This window comes from Ranitomeya imitator, chromosome 2, assembly GCF_032444005.1.
Source record: "Ranitomeya imitator isolate aRanImi1 chromosome 2, aRanImi1.pri, whole genome shotgun sequence".
Lineage (NCBI taxonomy): Eukaryota > Metazoa > Chordata > Amphibia > Anura > Dendrobatidae > Ranitomeya > Ranitomeya imitator.
In genome coordinates, this window is record NC_091283.1 from 292,672,924 (window position 1) to 292,692,450 (window position 19,527).

Sequence of the window (19,527 nt, forward strand, 5' to 3'; positions counted from 1 at the left end):
AAACCATATTCAAGAAGTTTATTAACCCTTCAGGTGCTTCACAGCAGCAGAAGCAACATGGAAGGAAAAAATGAACATTTAACTTTTTAGTCACAAAAATGATCTTTTAGCAACAATTTTTTTATTTTCCCAAGGGTAAAAAGAGAAACTGGACACCAAAAGTTATTGTACAATTTGTCTTGAGTACGCTTATACCCCATATGTGGGGGGGGAACTACTGTTTGGGCGCACGACAGGGCTCGGAAGGGAAGGAGCGCCATTTGACTTTTTCAATGAAAAATTGGCTCCAATCTTTAGCGGACACCATGTCGTGTTTGGAGAGCCCCTGTGTGCCTAAACATTGGAGCTCCCCCACAAGTGACCCCATTTTGGAAACTAGACCCCCCAAGGAACTTATCTAGATGCATAGTGAGCACTTTGAACCCCCAGGTGCTTCACAAATTGATCCGTAAAAATGATAAAGTACTTTTTTTCACAAAAAAATTTATTTTAGCCTCAATTTGTTCATTTCCACATGGGCAACAGGATAAAATGGATCCTAAAATGTGTTGGGCAATTTCTCCTGAGTACACAGATACCTCATATGTGGTCACAAACCATTGTTTGTGCACACGGCAAGGCTCGGAAGGGAAGGAGCGTCATTTGACTTTTGAATGAAAAATTAGCTCCAATCGTTAGCGGACACCATGTCGCGCTTGGAGAGCCCCTGTATGCCTAAATATTGGAGCTCCCCCACATGTGACCCCATTTTGGAATCTAGACCCCCAAAGGAACTTATCTAGATGCATAGTGAGCACTTTGAACCCCCAGGTGCTTCACAAATTGATCCGTAAAAATGAAAAAGTACTTTTTTTTCACAAAAAAATTCTTTTAGCCTCAATTTGTTCATTTCCACATGGGCAACAGGATAAGATGGATCGTAAAATTTATTGGGCAATTTCTCCTGGGTACACTGATACCTCACATGTGTGGGTAAACCACTGTTTGGGCACACGGCAGGGCTCGGAAGGGAAGGAGCGCCATTTGACTTTTTGAATGAAAAATTAGCTCCAATCGTTAGCAGACACCATGTCGCGTTTGGAGAGCCCCTGTGTGCCTAAACATTGGAGCTCCCCCACATGTGACCCCATTTTGGAAACTAGACCCCCCAAGGAACTTATCTAGATGCAGAGTGAGCACATTGAACCCACAGGTGCTTCACAAATTGATCCATAACTATGAAAAAGTACTTTTTTTCACAAAAAATTTCTTTTAGCCTCAATTTGTTCATTTCCACATGGGCAACAGGATGAGATGGATCCTAAAATTTATTGGGCAATTTCTCCTGGATACAGTGATACCTCACATGTGGGGTAAACCACTGTTTGGGCACACGGCAGGGCTCGGAAGGGAAGGAGCGCCATTTGACTTTTTGAATGAAAAATTAGCTCCAATCGTTAGCGTTTGGAGAGCCCCTGTTTGCCTAAACATTGGAGCTCCCCCACATGTGACCCCATTTTGGAAATTAGACCTCCCATGGAACTAACCTAGAAGTGCGGTGACCACTTTAAACCCCCAAGTGCTTCACAGAAGTTTATAACGCAGAGCCGTGAAAATAAAAAATAATTTTTCTTTCCTCAAAAATTATGTTTAGCCCGCAATTTTTTATTTTCACAAGAGTAACAGGAGAAATTGGACCCCAAAAGTTGTTGTCCAGTTAGTCCTGAGTACGTTGATACCCCGTATGTGGGGGGGAACCACTGTTTGGGCACACGTCGGGGCTCGGAAGGGAAGTAGTGATGCTTTGAAATGCAGACTTTGATGGAATGGTCTGCGGGCGTCATGTTGCATTTGCAGAGCCCCTGATGTGCCTAAACTGTAGAAACCCCCCACAAGTGACCCCATTTTGGAAACTAGACCCCCCAAGGAACTTATCTAGATATGTGGTGAGCACTTTGAACCCCCAAGTGCTTCACAGAAGTTTATAACGCAGAGCCGTGAAAATAACAAAATAATATTTCTTTCCTCAAAAATGATGTTTTAGCAAGCAATTTTTTATTTTCACAAGGGTAGCAGGAGAAATTGGACCCCAATAGTTGTTGCCCAGTTTGTCCCGAGTATGTCCCGAGTATGCTGGTACCCCATATATGGGGGTAAACCACTGTTTTGGCGCACGTCGGGGCTCGGAAGGGAGGGAGCACCACTTGACTTTTTGAACGCAAGATTGGCTGGAATCAATGGTGGCGCCATGTTGCGTTTGGAGACCCCTGATGTGCCTAAACAGTGGAAACCCCTCAATTCTAACTCCAACACTAACCCCAACACACCCCTAACCCTAATCTCAACTCTAGCCATAACCCTAATCACAACCCTAACCCCAACACACCCCTAACCACAGCCCTAACCCCAACACACCCCTAACCCTAATCCCAACCCTAACCTAACTGTAGTGGAAAAAAAAATTTTTTTCTTTATTTTATTATTGTTCCTACCTATGGGGGTGATAAAGAAGGGGTTCATTTACTTTTTTTTTAACTTTGATCACTGTGATAGGTTTTATCACAGTGATCAAAATATACATGGAACGAATCTGCCGGCCGGCAGATTCAGCGGGCGCACTGCGCATGCGCCCGCCATTTTGGAAGATGGCGGCGCCCATGGAGAAGATGGACAGACACCGGGAGCCTCGGTAAGTATAAGGGGGGAGATCGGGGCACGGCGGGGGGCGTCGGAGCATGGGGGGTGGCATAGGAGCACGGGGGGAGAGGACAGGAGGACGGGGGAGCAGAGCACAGGACGGAGGGGAGCGGACCACAGATCGGTGGAATGGGGGGGCGATCGGTGGGGTGGGGGGTCACATCAGTGTTTCCAGCCATGGCCGATGATATTGCAGCATCGGCCATGGCTGGATTGTAATATTTCACCAGTTTTTTAGGTGAAATATTACAAATCGCTCTGATTGGCAGTTTAACTTTCAACAGCCAATCAGAGCGATCATAGCCACGGGGGGATGGGGGTGAAGCCACCCCCCCCGGACTAAAGTACCACTCCCCCTGTCCCTGCAGATCGGGTGAAATTGGAGTTAACCCTTTCACCCGATCTGCAGGGACGCGATCTTTCCATGATGCCACATAGGCGTCACAGGTCGGATTGGCACCGACTTTCATGACACCTACGTGGCGTCATGGGTCGGGATGGGGTTAATAAAAAAACCTCAAAACATTATACTGTTCCATTTTTTTGCTGTCCATCTTTCTCATTCAAGATGGGTCTGTCCAAAAACATATGTACAACAGTGGTGTATTCAACAATACGTATGTACAACAGTGGTGTATTCAACAATAAAGAGGAGGGAACCATCCGTTGTGTCAGGTAAGAATGAGGCACATGTCATGTCAGCTAGTAGGAGTCACTGGTCATGTAATTTATGAATGAGGCACATGTCAGGTCTGCTAGTAGGAGTCACAGGTCATGCCATTTAGGAATGAGGCACATGTCAGGTCTGCTAGTAGGAGTCACTGGTCATGCCATTTAGGAATGAGGCACACGTCATGTCAGCTAGTAGGAGTCACAGGTCATGTCATTTAGGAATGAGGCGCACGTCATGTCAGCTAGTAGGACTCACAGGTCATGTCATTTAGGAATGAGGCACACGTCATGTCAGCTAGGAGAAGTCACAGGTCCTGTCATTTAGGAATGAGGCACACGTCATGTCAGCTAGTAGGAGTCACAGATCATGTCATTTAGGAATGTGGCACACGTCATGTCAGCTAGTAGGAGTCACAGATCATGTCATTTAGGAATGTGGCACACGTCATGTCAGCTAGTAGGACTCACAGGTCATGTCATTTAGGAACGAGGCACACGTCATGTCAGCTAGTAGGAGTCACAGGTCCTGTCATTTAGGAATGAGGCAAACGTCAGGTCATCTAGTAGGGGTCACAGGTCATGTCATTTAGGAATGAGGCACATGTCATGTCAGCTAGGAGTCACAGGTCGTCATTTAGGGATGAGGAACATGTCATGTCAGCTAGTAGGAGTCACAGGTCATGTCATTTATTAATGAGGTACACGTCATGTCAGCTAGTAGGAATCACAGGTCATGTCATTCACATATGAGGCACACGTCATGTCAGCTAGTAGTAGTCACAGGTCATGTCATTTAGGAATGTGGCACACGTCATGTCAGCTAGTAGGAGTCACAGGTCCTGTCATTTAGGAATGAGGCACACGTCATGTCAGCTAGGAGTCACAGGTCATGTCATTTAGGGATGAGGAACATGTCATGTCAGCTAGTAGGAATCACAGGTCATGTCATTCACATATGAGGCACACGTCATTTCAGCTAGTAGGAGTCACAGGTCATGTCATTTATGAATGAGGCACACGTCATGTCAACTAGTAGGAGTCACAGGTCATGTCATTTAGGAATGAGGCACAGTCATGTCAGCTAGTAGGAGTCACAGGTCATGTCATTTGCGAATGAGGCACATGTAATAATAATAATAATAATAATCTTTATTTTTATATAGCGCTAACATATTCCGCAGCGCTTTACACACATTATCATTGCTGTCCCCATTGGGGCCCACAATCTAAATTCCCTGTCAGTATGCCCCTGTGTGCCTAAACATTGGAGCTTCCCCACAAGTGACCCCATTTTGGAAACTGGACCCCCCAAGGAACTTATCTAGATGCCTAGTGAGCACTTTAAACCCTCAGGTGCTTCACAAATTGATCTGTAAAAATGAAAAAGTACTTTTTTTTTCACAAAAAATTTCTTTTCGACTCAATTTTTTCATTTTCACATGGGCAATAGGATAAAATGGATCCTAAAATTTGTTGGGCAATTTCTCCCGAGTACGCCGATACCTCATATGTGGGGGTAAACCACTGTTTGGGCACACGGCAGGGCTCGGAAGGGAAGGCGCGCCATGTGACTTTTTGAATGGAAAATTAGCTCCAATTGTTAGCGGACACCATGTCGCGTTTGGAGAGCCCCTGTGCGCCTAAACATTGGAGCTCCCCCACAAGTGACCCCATTCTGGAAACTAGACCCCCCAAGGAACTTATCTAGATGCATATTGAGCACTTTAAACCCCCAGGTGCTTTACAGAAGTTTATAACGCAGAGCCATGAAAATAAAAAATAACTTTTCTTTCCTCAAAAATGATTTTTTAGCCTGGAATTTCCTATTTTGCCAAGGGTATTAGGAGAAATTGGACCCCAAATGTTGTTGTCCAGTTTGTCCTGAGTACGCTGATACCCCATATGTGGGGGTAAACCACTGTTTGGGCGCACGGCAGGGCTCAGAAGGGAAGGCACGCCATTTGGCTTTTTAAATGGAAAATTAGCTCGAATCATTAGCGAACACCATGTCACGTTTGGAGAGCCCTTCTGTGCCTAATAGTGTTGAGCATTCCGATACCGCAAGTATCGGGTATCGGCCGATATTTGCGGTATCGGAATTCCGATACTCAATTCCGATACTTCCCGCGTATCGGATACCGGAATCGGAAGTTCCCAGAATTCAAACTGCACGCAGCAGCCAATGAGGAATGAATGGAAGTGTGGGCACATCCTGTTTAGCATAGTGGGCATGTAAGTACTGGCAAGGCTGTGATTGGCTGCTAAAATGATGTCACTCTGCACTATAAAAAAACGCTGCCGCCATTTTGCGCTCACTCTGCTGTGATTTCAGTTAGGGACAGGACGCTGTGTTCTAACTGAGGACCAGTTGAGATAGCTAATTGCTTTATTTTGCTTTCCCAAGGCTAATTTAGCAAAACGCTGTGTGTTGTTCACTGTTCACCTTGCTCTTGCCTTGCAGCGCTGTTTTAACAGCGTTCTGCAAGGTCTCTCTGTGTGTGTGTGTGTGCAGCTCACTCTGTAGTCTGTGTGCAGCCATATACCCGGTTGTATTCAGCTCAGGGGGGGTTCACACTGCCTCATACAGTGCTATCCATTGTCCTTTTTTGCTCATAGTGCAGCCTGCTGCACATTTTTTCTAAAATTTCCTATTAGTGTTTTTCCACCCGTCTCTAGCTAAATTTTGGAAAACACTACATAGGATAACCTAGAGGGGGGTTTTGGGCCTTGCAGCGCCGTTTACGGCTGTCTGCACGGTCTCCGTGTGAGCGCAGCTCGCCCTGTAGTCTGTGTGCAGCCACAGCCCGTTGTATTCAGCTCAGGGTGCGTCACTGCCTCATACCGTGAAAAAACTTTTCCTTTTTTTGAAATAGTGCAGCCAGTTGAAAATTTTTTAAAAAATTTCCTATTAGTGTCTTTCCACCCGTATCCAGCTAAATAGTGGAAAAACACTACATAGGATAACCTAGAGGAGGGTTTTTGGGCCTTGCAGCGCCGTTTACGACTGTCTGCACGGTCTCCATGTGAGCGCAGCTCGCCCTGTAGTCTGTGTGCAGCCACAGCCGGTTGTATTCAACTCAGGGTGCGTCACTGCCTCATACCGTTGAATAACTTGTCCTTTTTTTCAAATAGTGCAGCCTGTTGAAAATTTTTTGAAAAATTTCCTATTAGTGTCTTTCCACCCGTCTCCAGCTAAATAGTGGAAAAACACTACATAGGATAACCTAGAGGAGGGTTTTTGGGCCTTGCAGCGCCGTTTACGGCTGTCTGCACGGTCCCCGTGTGTGTTAAAGTCGCTCTGTAGCCCGATCTGCATAAAAAAAAAGTAAAGTTCACCAAACACCACTTAACACTTGTGTAGGCCACATTTTATCAATAATAAAGTCTAGTCCACACTTTACAACATTAGTGTTTCTTACACATGTTAGGAGGAGCATTTCAGGAATAAGCACACTAAGGCCTTAGTACTTTTCTGCTTATCTTTATCTGTCAACCAAGATGAAGAGGGAAGGGAGCAAGGCACGTGGGCGTGGGCGCGGAGCAGGGAGAGGAGCAGGGAGAGGACGTGGTGATTCTGTGCCTGCTGCGGGCACCGGTGACTCATCATCACTCAGTTTCAGCAGGGAACAGTCCTTCATGCGCAGCTTTGTCGGAGAGCGCCGTGCACCGCTGCTGCGTGAAGATCAAATTGAAGCCGTTGTCGGATGGATGGCAGCTAACGCATCGGCATCGACTTCAATTAGTGCCACATCCTCTCAGGCACAGACCACTGGAGAGCAGCCATCTGTCTCTTTACCACCTGCCAAATTGGCCAGGCAGTCAGAGAGCCCAGGACAGGAGCCATCTCTACTTCTGTTCTCTGAATCTCTTGGCTTGGAAACAGGGGGCCAGCCAAGCAGTATTGGAGAAATGGAAGAAGAGGCAGTGTGCAGTGATGCCCAACAGCTTTGTCTCTCTGACTCTGAAGAGGTGGGTGAGCCAGTGCCTGCGGTGACCACAGCGCAGTACGCATCTGATGATGAAACTCAGGTGCCGCTTTCTGGTGCATACTGTGCTGCCGAGACTACCCAGGAGGAGCAGTTGGTGGCAGAGGGTAGTGGAGATGATGAGGTCCTTGACCCATCGTGGCGTGAGGAACAGGAAGGTGGTGGGAGCAGCTCTGAGGAAGAGATTCCCCTAACGGGCCAAAGAGGGAGAGGGAGGGGGAAGACTGCGGAGCCTGTAGCCTCCACTTTGGCACCCGTTAGGAGCCTGTCTCTTTCAAAAGCAAAAAAGGGCGCTCCCAAGACTTGCAGTGCCTGGTCCTTTTTTGACACAGTTGCAGATGACATTTGTTTTGTCAAATGCAAGCTGTGTCATCAGAAAGTAAAAAGAGGTAAAAGTGTCAGCAACCTCAATACCACAAATATGTGGAAACATGCGCGGACCAGGCACACGGTGGAGTTACAAAAACACACTGAAGACGTAGGCCAACCAACAGCGGAAGCTACCACCTCTTCAGCTCGTGTTGCCTCTTCCTCCAGCTCACGCACAGCTGGTTTGGCTTCCTCCCAGGATCGCCATGGAAGAACCTCTGGCACTGTTGTCCAGAGACCTAGTGTAATTCCACCCACAGCACCACATTCCCAGTCATCCTCACACTCCCAGTCTACTCTACAGCCATCAGTAGTCCAGGCATGGGAGAAAAGGCGGGCATTCTCGGCCAACCACCCCCGAGCACAGGCTCTGAATGCAGGCATTGCCAAACTTCTGTCACTGGAAATGCTCTCATTCAGGCTGGTGGAGACTGACAGCTTCCGTGACTTGATGGCATTGGCAGTCCCACAGTACAAGGTGCCCAGCCGATTTTACTTCAGCAGGCAAGCTGTCCCTGCCCTGCACAAGCATGTGGAGGGAGACATAAAACACGCGCTACTGAACGCTGTCAGTAGCAAGGTCCACCTCACCACCGATGCGTGGACCAGACAACATGGACAGGGGCGATACATTTCTCTCACTGCCCATTGGGTTAATGTTGTTGAGCCAGGTACAGATCGTGCGAGTGGCGCAGGACGTGTCCTGCCCACTCCAAGGATTGCAGGAATCCAGTCTGTACGCATTGACTCCTCCTCATACACAAGTTCCTCGGAATCATCGCTGCAGGAGCCATCACAGTCCACCTCCACATGGGCCCGTGAACGTTTACCTGTTACGACCGACATGAGCACAGCCGTGGCCAAACATCAACAGGCCGTCTTGAAACTAGTTTCTTTGGGGAATCGAAGCCACACAGCGCAGGAGCTCTGGAATGCCATCAAGCAGGAGAGCGATGTGTGGTTACTGCCAGCGAATCTCCAGCCAGGCATGGTAGTGTGTGACAATGGCCGAAATATGGTGGCAGCTTTGGCCATTGGCAACCTCACTCACATCCCATGTCTGGCACGTGCTCAATTTGGTTGTGCAGAGTTTTCTGAGGGACTATCCGGATCTTGATGCACTGCTGCACAAGGTCCGCCTAGAGTGTGCTCACTTGCGGCGTTCCAGCTTGGCAAGATCCCGCATTGCTGCTCTGCAGCGCCGATTCCGCCTTCCGGAACACCGCATCATATGTGACCTACCTACCAGGTGGAATTCCACGTTACATATGTTGGAGCGGTTGTGTGAGCAGCAGCAAGCAGTAATGGAGTACCAGCTGCATCAGGCGCTAAAAAGTCGCAGTCAGCGCCGATCAGACTTCACAACCACAGAGTGGGCCACTATGAAGGACGTCTGCCAGGTTTTGCGTCCTTTCGATTATTCCACGCGGATGGCAAGTACAGATGATGCACTAGTCAGCATGATGTCCCCCTTATCTGCCTGCTTCAACAAACTTTGCAAGCGTTAAGGGATGATGTTGTGGAAGAGGTGGTGGATGAGGAGTCACCTTTTCCATCAGCTTCTGGAGAGTCAGCGCCGCGTGGTTCCTCACAAAGGGGTACGCAGGGGCCACTTTGTGAGAAGGATGAGAAGGAGTCAATGGAGGAGGAAGAGCTCCGTCCAGAGGAGGGAGTGAGACAATTGTCCAGTGGTCAGTGTGTACAGCGAGGGTGGGGTGATGACGAGCGGGCAGAGATCATGTCTCAAGCAGGGGACAGCGTTTCTGGGCCAGTTGGCAGTCTGCAGCACATGGTGGATTTCATGCTGCAGTGCCTGAGAAACGACCGCCGCATCGACCACATTCTCAACATGCCTGATTATTGGGTGTTCACCCTCCTCGATCCTCGCTACCGGGACAACGTCCAAAACCTCATCCCAGCGTTGATCCGGGAGCGTAAAATGCGGGAGTACCACGACACACTGGTGAATTCCATCATCTTCTCCAGTCCAACTGAGAGGAGTGCTGCTAGTGCTTTACAAAGCAGCTCAGTGCGTCGAGGCAGTGGGGGAGGCTCTGCACAAAGAGGGAGCAGAAGCAGTGCCTCTGCCCAAGGCAAGCCCAGTATGGCACAACTGTGGCAAACTTTTGTGTGCCCGCCCCAACTGTCTACACCATCACCGGCGGCTCCAGTCAGCAGGAGGCAACGGTTCCGTCAGATGGTGACAGACTACATGGCTTGCCCTCTTACTGTACTCCCAGACGGCTCTTCCCCGTTCAAGTTTTGGGTCTCTAAGCTGGATACATGGCCAGAGCTAAGCCATTATGCATTGGAGGTGCTGGCTTGCCCTGCGGCTAGTGTCTTATCGGAATGTGTCTTTAGTGCCGCAGGTGGTGTACTAACAGACACTAACAGACCGTCGCATGCGACTATCCTCCGATAACGTTGACCGGCTTACTTTCCTGAAAATGAACCAGGCCTGGATCTTGCAGGAATTTGCCACTCCTCTGCCTGATTAAGTAATTGGGTGTCATCCAGGTCTCCTGATGTGTTCATCTTTCTACCACCTGAACTGCTATTCCTGGGCTCCAACACCGCCAGTTGCGGCTCAGAAGTGCAGGCTGCACAGTCAAAACATACGACCCAGTGTTATTGGGTTTCAGTAACGTCAGCTGATCCCCAGCTGTGTAGCCGGCAATGTGTCCTGCGACCGCCACGCTGGCACAACAACCTAAATGTAAGGGAACCTGCCCTCCCCCCCCCGTCGTTTGTTACTGAAAGAGCCATCTTGTGCAGCAGTAATATTGCACAAGAAAAAGGTAGCTCTTTTAGTTTAGCTCCTTGCACACACAGAACTTAACACTTATAAAATGTGTTCACTGATACCGTTATACCGTCCCGGAGCTGGGACTTTCCTTCATAATGTGACACAGCACAGCCGTCATTCCTACCCCCTTGGTGCCATGCGCTGCCTCCTCAGCGTTGTTTTAAGCTGTCACGGAGCCTGCGCTGTTCTGTTATCCCTTGGCCATGCCCAATTTGCGCTGCCTGTCTTCTGACATAATTTGGTGTCAGGCTGGCTGCGCCTGTGCGCCCGCGCTGCCCGAGAACCCGCCTTGCAGTGTCTTCTGATTGAATCACACTGCGAGCCTGGGATCCATGGGCATGCGCAGTGCATATCTTCACCTCGGGCTCTCGCTCATCTCCCTCCGCCTTCTTTAGACTGTGCGCCGTCAGCTGATCCCTAATAGCATGCCACGGCCGTGACGCCGCACAGTCTGAAGAAGAGGGAAGGAGGGGAGTGAGAGGCGAGGATATGCACTGTGCATGCCCATGGATCCAAGGCCCACAGTGGGATCACATTAGACGACACTGCGAGGTGAGATCTGGAGCAGCGTGGATGCACAGGCACTGACAGCCTGACACCAAATTATGTCAGAAGACAGGCAGCGCTAATTGGGCATGGCCAAGGGATAACAGACCAGCGCAGGCTCCGTGACAGCTTAAAACAACGCTGAGGAGGCAGTGCACGGCACCAAGGGAATAGGAATGACAGCTGTGCTGCGTCCCATTATGAAGGAAATTCCCACCTCCGGGACGGTTTTACGGTATAAGGGGACACATTTTTAGTGTTTACTTCTGTGTTTGCAAGGAGCATAATTAAAAGAGCAACCTTTTCCTTTTGCACCCTTAGTGCTGCACAAGATGGCTCTTTCAGCTACAAACGTCTTGGGGGGGGGGGGGTTAAAGGTTCCTTTTCAACTTGCTCCTATCAGGCTTCGACCTATACTCTGTTCCTCCTGCTGTCCCTGGGCTCTAACACCGCCAGTTGGTGCCTGGAAGTGCTGTCTGCACAGTCAACAGTCGCTCCTCTGTTATTGGGGTTCAGTAACGTCAGCTGATCCCCAGCTGTGTGTGCGGCAATACCTCCAATCTGCTCCTCCTGCTGTACCTGGGCTCTAACACCGCCAGTTGGTGCCTGGAAGTGCTGTCTGTACAGTCAACAGTTGCTCCTCTGTTATTGGGGTTCAGTAACGTCAGCTGATCCCCAGCTGTGTATCCGGCAACGTGTCATGCGACCGCCATGCTGGCACAACAAAAATGTAAGGGAACCTGTCCCCCCCCCCTAGGCGTTTGTTACTGAAAGAGCCACCTTGTGCAGCACTAATTCTGCACAAGGAAAAGGTCGCTCTTGAAATTATGCTCCTTGGAAACGCTGAACTACACACTCATGTAATGTGTCCCCTCACACCGTCCAACCGTCCCGGAGGTGGGACTTTCCTTTGTAATGTGACGCAGCACAGCCGTCATTCCTACCCCCTTGGCTCCGTGAGCTGCCTCCTTAGCGTTGTTTGATTCCGTCATGGACCCTGCGTTGTTATGTTATCCCTTGGCCATGCACAGTTTGCGCTGCCCGTCCTCTGACATCATTTGTTGTCGTCCTGGCTGCGCCTGTGTGTCCACGCTGCCCGAAATGCCACCTCGCAGTGTCGTCTAATGTGATCCCACAGTGGGCCTGGTATCCATGGCCATGCGCAGTGCATATATTAGCCTCTCACTCCCCTTCTTCACGCTTCTTCAGACTAGGCGGCGTCAGCTGATCCCTAATAGCATGCCACGGCCGTGACGCCGCACAGTCTGAAGAAGCAGGAAGGAGGTGAGTGAGAGGCGATGATATGCACTGCGCATGCCCATGGATCCCTGGCCCGCAGTGGGATTATATTAGATGACACTGCGAGGTTGGATCTCAGGCAGCTTTGACGCACAAGCACTGCCAGCCTGACACCTAAATGATGTCAGAAGACGGGCACCGCTAACTGTGCACGGCACCAAGGGGGTTGGAATGACGGCTGTGCTGTGTCACATTACAAAGGAAAGTCCCACTTCCGGGACGGTTTTACGGTGTGAGGGGACACATTATATGAGTGTGTACTTCAGCGTTTGCAAGGAGCATAATTTTAGGAGCCACCATTTTCCATGTGCAGTATTACTGCTGTACAAGATGGCTCTTTCAGCAACAAATTCCTGGGGGGGGGTTAAAGGTTCCCTTTCAACTTGCTCCACTGCAGGCTTCGGCCTACACTCTGCTCCTCTTTGATTCCCTGGGTTTCAACACTGTCAGTTGCCACCTGGAAGTGTTGTCTACACAGAAAAAACACTAGCTGATGTGTCAGTGGGGTTCGGCACCGCCAGCTGTTCCCCTGCTGTGTAGTCGGCAACGTGTCCAGCACAAGCCACACTGGCACAACAGAACAAAAGCTGCCACCAGTGCAGGCTTCGGCCTACACTCTGCTCCTCTCCTCCTCCTGCTGACCCTGGGCTCTAACACCGCCAGTTTTTGCCCGGACGTGCTAGCTGCACAGAGAAAAACACCAGTCAATGTGTCAGTGGGGTTCAGCACCGCCAGCTGTTCCCCTGCTGTGTAGCTGGCAACATGTCCTGCAAATGCCATGCAGGCACCTGAACTGAAATTAAAGGGAACCTGCCCCCACCCCCCCAGATGTTTCTATGTATAACAGCCACCTAGTTCAGCAGTACTGCTGCATTTGTACAAGGTGGCTGACTTTTTCTCCTTGCCCACGTTGAATTTAACACGTACAAAATGTGTCTCATTACAGACCATTACAGTGTCCCTGAGGTGTGACTTTCCTTTTTAATTACACGCAGCACCCCCCTTGGTAGCGCTGCCCATCTTCTGACATCATTGGTTGGCTGCCTGTGCCTGTGCGTCCGCCCTGCCTGACACAACGCCCCTCGTTGTCTCATATATTTTGACTGCGAGGGTGTGATTGATGGGCATGTGCAGTGCATATCTTCGCCTGTCTTAACTCATCTCCTTCCGCCTTCTTCAGACTGTGCGGCCTCATGGCCGCGGCATGCGATAAGGGATCAGCTGAGGCCGCCCAGTCTGAAGCAGGTGTAAGGACATGAGTGAGCGGCAAACATATTTACTGCGCAAGGCCATGAATCCCAGCCCTGCAGTGTGACTTTATGAAAAGACACTGCGGGTCAGGGATTCATGGCCATCGCTAACCGCACCGGCCAACATGAAATGAGGTCATAAGACGGGCAGCGCTAACTAGCCATGGCCAAGGGCTAACAAGAGCACAGACTCCTGTACAGCAAATAACAACGCTCAGGAGGCTGCGCCCAGCACAACGGCGTTATTTTTGGACACCTGTGCTGCGTCTCCTTACAAAGACAAGTCACGCCTCCAATACAGTTCTACTGTACAATGGGCATAATTGTGTACGTCTTTCATTCTGCGTGTGCAATGAGCAAAATTCAAAGAGCAACCTTTCACTTGTGGAGCATTACTGCTGCACAAGGTGTGGCTCTTCTACTTTGTAACACCTGAGGGAGGGTTAAAGGTTACCTTTGAAATTGGTTCAATTAGGCATCGGCCTACACTCTGCTCCTCTCCTCCTCCTGCTGACCCTGGGCTCAAACACCGCCAGTTTCTGCCCGGACGTGCTAGCTGCACAGAGAAGAACACCAGCCAAAGTATGTGGGGTTCAGCACCGCCAGCTGTTCTCCTGCTGTGTAGCCGGCATCGTGTCCAGCACAAGCCACGCTGGCACAACAGACCAAAAGCTGCCACCAGTGCAGGCTGCGGCCTACACTCTGCTCCTCTCCTCCTCCTGCTGACCCTGGGCTCTAACACCGCCAGTTGGTGCCCGGAAGTGCTAGCTGCACAGAGAAAAACACCAGCCAATGTGTTAGTGGGGTTCAACACCGCCAGCTGTTCCCCTGCTGTGTAGCCGGCAACGTGACCTGCAAACGCCACGCAGGCACCTGAACTGAAATTAAAGGGACCCTGACCCCCACCCCCAGGTGTTTCTATGTATAACAGCCACCTTGTACAGCAGTACTGCTGCATTTGTACAAGGTGGCTGACTTTTTCTCCTTGCCCACGTTGAATTTAACACGTACAAAATGTGTCTCATTACAGACCATTTCACTGCCCCTGAGGTGTGATTCTCCTTTTTAAATGACACGCAGCACCCCCCTTGGTAGCACTGCCCGTCTTCTGACATCATTTGTTGGCTGCTTGTGCCTGTGCGTCCGCCCTGCCCAACAAAATGCCCCTCGTTGTCTGACCTATTTTGACTGCGAGGGTGTGGTTGATGGGCATGTGCAGTGCATATGTTCGCCTGTCTTCATTCATCTCCTTCCGCCTTCTTCAGACTGTGCGGCCTCATGGCCGCGGCATGCGATAAGGGATCAGGTGAGGCCGCCCAGTCTGAAGCAGGTGTAAGGACATTTGTGAGCGGTGAACATATTTACTGCACAAGGCCATGAATCCCAGACCCGCAGTGTGAATTACTGAAAACACACTGTGGGTCTGGGATTCATGGCCATCGATAACCGCACCGGCCAACATGAAATGAGATCTTAAGACAGGCAGCGCTCACAGCGCATGGCCAAGGGATAACATGACCGCAGACTCCTGTACAGCAAATAACAACGCTCAGGAGGCTGCGCCCAGCACCAAGGCGTTATTTTTGGATACCTGTGCCGCGTCTCCTTAAAAAGACAAGTCACGCCTCCAATACAGTTCTACTGTACAATGGGCAAAAATTGTGTACGTCTTTCATTCTGCGTGTGCAATGAGCAAAATTTAAAGAGCAACCTTTCACTTGTGGAGCATTACTGCTGCACAAGGTGTGTCTCTTCTACATTGTAACACCTGAGGGTGGGTTAAAGGTTACCTTTGAAATTGGTTCAATTAGGCTTCGGCCTACACTTTGCTCCTCTCCTCCTCCTGCTGACCCTGGGCTCTAACACCGCCAGTTGGGGCCCGGAAGTGCTAGCTGCACAGAGAAAAACACCAGCCAATGTGTCAGTGGGGTTCAGCACCGCCAGCTGTTCCCCTGCTGTGTAGCCGGCAACGTGTCCAGCACAAGCCACGCTGGCACAACAGACCAAAAGCTGCCACCAGTGCAGGCTTCGGCCTACACTCTGCTCCTCTCCTCCTCCTGCTGACCCTGGGCTCTAACACCGCCAGTTTTTGCCCGGACGTGCTAGCTCCACAGAGAAAAACACCAGCCAATGTGTTAGTGGGGTTCAGCACCGCCAGCTGTTCCCCTGCTGTGTAGTCGGCAACATGTCCAGCACAAGCCACGCTGGCACAACAGAACAAAAGCTGCCACCAGTGCAGGCTTCGGCCTACACTCTGCTCCTCTCCTCCTCCTGCTGACCCTGGGCTCTAACACCGCCAGTTGGGGCCCGGAAGTGCTAGCTGCACAGAGAAAAACACCAGCCAATGTGTTAGTCGGGTTCAGCGCCGCCAGCTGTTCCCCTGCTGTGTAGCCGGCAACGTGTCCTGCAAACGCCACGCAGGCACCTGAACTGAAATTAAAGGGACCCTGCCCCCCCCCCCCCAGGTGTTTCTATGTATAACAGCCACCTTGTACAGCAGTAATGCTGCATTTGTACAAGGTGGCTGACTTTTTCCCCTTGCCCACGTGGAACTCAACACGTACAAAATGTGTCTCATTAGAGACCATTACATTGTCCCTGAGGTGTGACTTTCCTTTTTAATGACACGCAGCACCCCCATTGGTAACGCTGGCCATCTTCTGACATCGTTGGTTGGCTGCCTGTGCCTGTGCGTGCGCCCTGCCCAACACGACGCCCCTCGTTGTCTCATGTATTTTGACTGCGAGGGTGTGATTTATGGGCACGAGCAGTGCATATCTTCGCCTGTCTTCACTCCCCTCCTTCCGCCTTCTTCAGACTGTGCGGCCTCATGGCTGCGGCATGCGATAAGGGATCAGCTGAGGCCGTCCAGTCTGAAGCAGGTGTAATGACATGTGTGAGCGGCGAACATATTTACTGCGCAAGGCCACGAATCCCAGCCCCGCAGTGTGACTTTATAAAAAGACACTGTGGGTCTGGGATTCATGGCCATCGTTAACCGCACCAGCCAACATGAAATGAGGTCATAAGACGGGCAGCGCTAACTGGCCATGGCCAAGGGATAACAAGAGCGCAGACTCCTGTACGGCAAATAACAACGCTCAGGAGGATGCGCCCAGCACCAAGGCGTTATTTTGGACACCTGTGCTGCATCTCCTTAAAAAGACAAGTCACGCCTCCAATACAGTTTTACTGTACAATGGGCAAAATTGTGTACGTCTTTCATTCTGCGTGTGCAATGAGCAAAATTTAAAGAGCAACCTTTCACTTGTGGAGCATTACTGCTGCACAAGGTGTGGCTCTTCTACATTGTAACACCTGAGGGTGGGTTAAAGGTCACCTTTGAAATTGGTTCAATTAGGCTTCGGCCTACACTCTGCTCCTCCTGCAGACCCTGGGCTCTAACTACGCCAGTTGGGGCACGGAAGTGCTGGCTGCACAGAGAAAAACACCCGCCATTGTGTCAGTGGGGTTCAGCACCGCCAGCTGTTCCCCTGCTGTGTAGCCGGCAACGTGTCCAGCACAAGCCTCGCTGGCACAACAGACCAAAAGCTGCCACCAGTGCAGGCTTCGGCCTACACTCTGCTCCTCTCCTCCTCCTGCTGACCCTGGGCTCTAACACCGCCAGTTTTTGCCCGGACGTGCTAGCTCCACAGAGAAAAACCCCAGCCAATGTGTTAGTGGGGTTCAGCACCGCCAGCTGTTCCCCTGCTGTGTAGTCGGCAACGTGTCCAGCACAAGCCACGCTGGCACAACAGAACAAAAGCTGCCACCAGTGCAGGCTTCGGCCTACACTCTGCTCCTCTCCTCCTCCTGCTGACCCTGGGCTCAAACACCGCCAGTTTCTGCCCGGACGTGCTAGCTGCACAGAGAAGAACACCAGCCAATGTGTTAGTGGGGTTCAGCGCCGCCAGCTGTTCTCCTGCTGTGTAGCCGGCATCGTGTCCAGCACAAGCCACGCTGGCACAACAGACCAAAAGCTGCCACCAGTGCAGGCTTCGGCCTACACTCTGCTCCTCTCCTCCTCCTGCTGACCCTGGGCTCTAACACCGCCAGTTTTTGCCCGGACGTGCTAGCTCCACAGAGAAAAACACCAGCCAATGTGTTAGTGGGGTTCAGCACCGCCAGCTGTTCCCCTGCTGTGTAGCCGGTAACATGACCTGCAAACGCCACGCAGGCACCTAAACTGAAATTAAAGGGACCCTGACCCCCACCCCCAGGTGTTTCTATGTATAACAGCCACCTTGTACAGCAGTACTGCTGCATTTGTACAAGGTGGCTGACTTTTTCTCCTTGCCCACGTTGAATTTAACACGTACAAAATGTGTCTCATTACAGACCATTTCACTGCCCCTGAAGTGTGATTCTCCTTTTTAAATGACACGCAGCACCCCCCTTGGTAGCACTGCCCGTCTTCTGACATCATTTGTTGGCTGCTTGTGCCTGTGCGTCCGCCCTGCCCAACAAAACGCCCCTCGTTGTCTGATCTATTTTGACTGCGAGGGTGTGATTGATGGGCATGTGCAGTGCATATGTTCGCCTGTCTTCACTCATCTCCTTCCGCCTTCTTCAGACTGTGCGGCCTCATGGCCGCGGCATGCGATAAGGGATCAGCTGAGGCCGCCCAGTCTGAAGCAGGTGTAAGGACATGTGTGAGCGGCAAACATATTTACTGCGCAAGGCCATGAATCCCAGACCCGCAGTGTGAATTACTGAAAACACACTGTGGGTCTGGGATTCATGACCATCGCTAACCGCACCGGCCAACGTGAAATGAGGTGAGAAGACAGTCAGCGCTCACAGCGCATGGCCAAGGGCTAACAAGAGCGCAGACTCCTGTACAGCAAATAACAACGCTCAGGAGGCTGCGCCCAGCACCAAGGCGTTATTTTTGGACACCTGTGCCGCATCTCCTTAAAAAGACAAGTCACGCCTCCAATACAGTTCTACTGTACAATGGGCAAAATTGTGTACGTCTTTCATTCTGCGTGTGCAATGAGCAAAATGTAAATAGCAACTTTTCACTTGTGGAGCATTACTGCTGCACAAGGTGTGGCTCTTCTACATTGTAACACCTGAGGGTGGGTTAAAGGTTACCTTTGAAATTGGTTCAATTAGGCTTCGGCCTACACTCTGCTCCTCTCCTCCTCCTGCTGTCCCTGGGCTCTAACACCGCCAGTTTTTGCCCGGAAGTGCTAGCTGCACAGAGAAAAACACCAGCCAATGTGTCAGTGGGGTTCAGCACCGCCAGCTGTTCCCCCGCTGTGTAGCCGGCATCGTGTCCTGCAAACGCAACGCAGACACAAAGCTGCTTCCAGTGCAGGCTTTGGCCTACACTATGCTCCCCCTGCTTACCCTTTGCTCCAACACCGCTATTTGGGGCTCTAGGAAGACAATCTTGAATAGGCAACGCATCCGGGTTCCAGCACCGCCAGCTGGTTCTCGGCAGTGTTTTTGTCACGGGTACTCCCTCGTGCCCAGCCTGGTTCCAGCACCGTCAGCTGTTTCCGGGTACTGTCAAACTCACTGAGACACCTATGCGTTGCCCCGTCGTGTTGCGGTCGGGTTAGCCAACTCCATGGTGCCTCCTGTTTAGGAGCTTCCTATGTGGGCTGCGTGAATTGGCAGTCAAGGCTGGTTCTGTAGTGCGAGTAGGCCAAGCTCCCCCTGTAGGACTGTTGGTGTTCGGTAACTGCGGCTGCCTCGCGGCCTAGCTGTTCTCTCCTCTCCTGTGGACCTTCTGGTCCACCACCTGGTTCCAGCACCGTCAGCTGGTTCCAGGCAGAGCCTTTGGCTTAGGTGCCTCCTCCTGGGTATCCGAGTTCCGGCAACACCAGGCGGTCCTTGGTAGTGCTTTTAAGCGCGGGCACCTACAGCTTAGTAACCGGGTTCCAGCACCGTCAGCTGGTCCTCGGTGCCATTG